Here is a 2,370-nt window from a genome sequence, read left to right on the forward strand (position 1 = left end):
ATTGATTCGGTTTGAAACGCTAATAGATTTCCCCGGAACCTGTAGATGAAATACGCCGTCGTTGTTTTAACATCAAGCAACACTTTTTTTTTTTTTTTTAACCTATTCGGCAATTCAGATTAATATACATACGATATTTAATTCAACAAAAAATGGTCAGATATTCTGTAGCTCAAAAAGTATTGTAAAACCTCTCGGTCACGGAATAAATGTCGAAAAATGGGAAAAATCCTCTGGGCTCGAAGAGATAAGCCGGTCAGGACCGGCCGTGCAGGTATTTGAATATTCTTTTGTCCTCTCTCTCTCTCTCTCTCTCTCTCTCTCTCTCTCTCTCTCTCTCTCTCTCTCTCTCTCTCTCGGACGTTTTCAAGTTTTAAAATTTTGTTTCCGGCGACATTTTGAGATTATTTCTTGTAAAAATAAATAATCACTGCGTTAATCAAATAATGAAAATAATAATTACACTAAGAGTAGATCATATATACTATATTTCATGAATACCAACAACATCCAGTTATTATAATTATATTAATAAGAATACAAAAAATGGAATAAAGGTTGTATATAATGGTGGTAAAGATAATTAAAAAAAATATCTATAGAGAAATACAAAATGTAAAAATTAGCCTTAAACAATCTAAATATAAAAGCATTTTCATTTAATCATAATCAGGACACTCTAAAACGGACTTCAAACTCAGCATCTTTTCCTGTAACTGATTATCTCTGCTCCTGATAAGGGTTATTGACATTGTCTGAAATTATACTGATAAATTATGAAATCGTAGAACAAAGATATTTCACTGGACATTGACACCTATTTTGTAACCTATTTGTAATTAAAGAAAGCTACAAATATTCTTATATAAATCTAAATGAAAGGGTTTGATTAATTTATATATATATATATATATATATATATATATATATATATATATATATATATATATATATATATATATATATATATATATATATATATGCTTAAAAATCACAGTAGATGCACGTGAGATTCGCTTATATATATATATATATATATATATATATATATATATATATATATATATATATATATATATACACACAGTATATATATATATATATATATATATATATATATATATATATATATATATATATATTTATATATATATATATATATATATATATATATATATATATATATATATATATATATATATATATATATATATATATATACGCATGTGTGTAATTCCTGCAGTGACTTTCCAACTACAGGAAGATTGAGCGGTGCGTTGCCCCAAACACTTATCTGTCTTATAAAGTGAGTGGGTTCGAATCCCACTTCGAAAAAAATTCTTCATTCATTTCCTTAAGTTTTCAAGGCTTACGGAGGGGAGCATATCCAATAGTACGAAGCGACACAGGTGTTAGGAGGTTATTGCAGTGATTGTATGAATGTGACTAAGAGGCGACGCAAATGTCGTGGGATATTCTTAGATAGCGCCGGTTTAGTTAGTTTTATATTGGAGTAAATATTTGTAAATGAATAATATTTCACTTCTTGGTATGAACCCTGCAAATTAAACTGACCATTACATACTACTATATTTTAAAAAAATCTACACAGTAAGTGCATTTCCCAAAAATATTTTGCCGCAAATGACTTTTGGAACTTTTACATTCATTGCTCAGTATTACTGTAACTGATTTTAATGTTATTAGTATGAATAACTGGCATCATAACACCAGTCGTAATCGACACTGTTATTATAACTTTGGTACACAGTACCAAGAATTGATATTTTGATAATATAATGTTGAAGCCAAATTTCTGGGTAATTCTGATAAGAATAATGAATAATGAGGGATATACCGTAAAAATGAAAAATGATAAATATTCCGTAAACATTTACAGTTAGGCTGTCTACTTACAATGAATAATGAGAATGGTATTGAACATCCTTCAACCACCGACAGCTATAAAATAACCGACAGATGAATCACAGGTAAACATAACAATCAACCTCTCCAAATCTTCTGAAATGTTTATGTAACTGAATAATAAAGTGAGGAATGAAAAGCGCACGGAAGTAAAAGGCTACAAAGGATATGAAACGAGAATTTAACTTAATTAAAAACTAAGAAAATGGAGAATGGAACGGTTAATGTGTCAGCGATACCTAATAGAATAACAGTACGTATTTAAGAACGATTTCTTTTTTCAGCGTCAGAAAATCAAGTCAGGAGGTCGATATACACCCAACGTTACATGACGTAAATAGATGCGTTATCATACGTGGAATTGAACTAATTAAAAAATCCTCTTTTGTAATATTTTTAGAAAAGAATATAATATGCAGATTGGAATCATTTCCAATACTACTA

The sequence above is a fragment of the Macrobrachium rosenbergii genome, chromosome 44 (assembly GCF_040412425.1).
Source record: "Macrobrachium rosenbergii isolate ZJJX-2024 chromosome 44, ASM4041242v1, whole genome shotgun sequence".
Lineage (NCBI taxonomy): Eukaryota > Metazoa > Arthropoda > Malacostraca > Decapoda > Palaemonidae > Macrobrachium > Macrobrachium rosenbergii.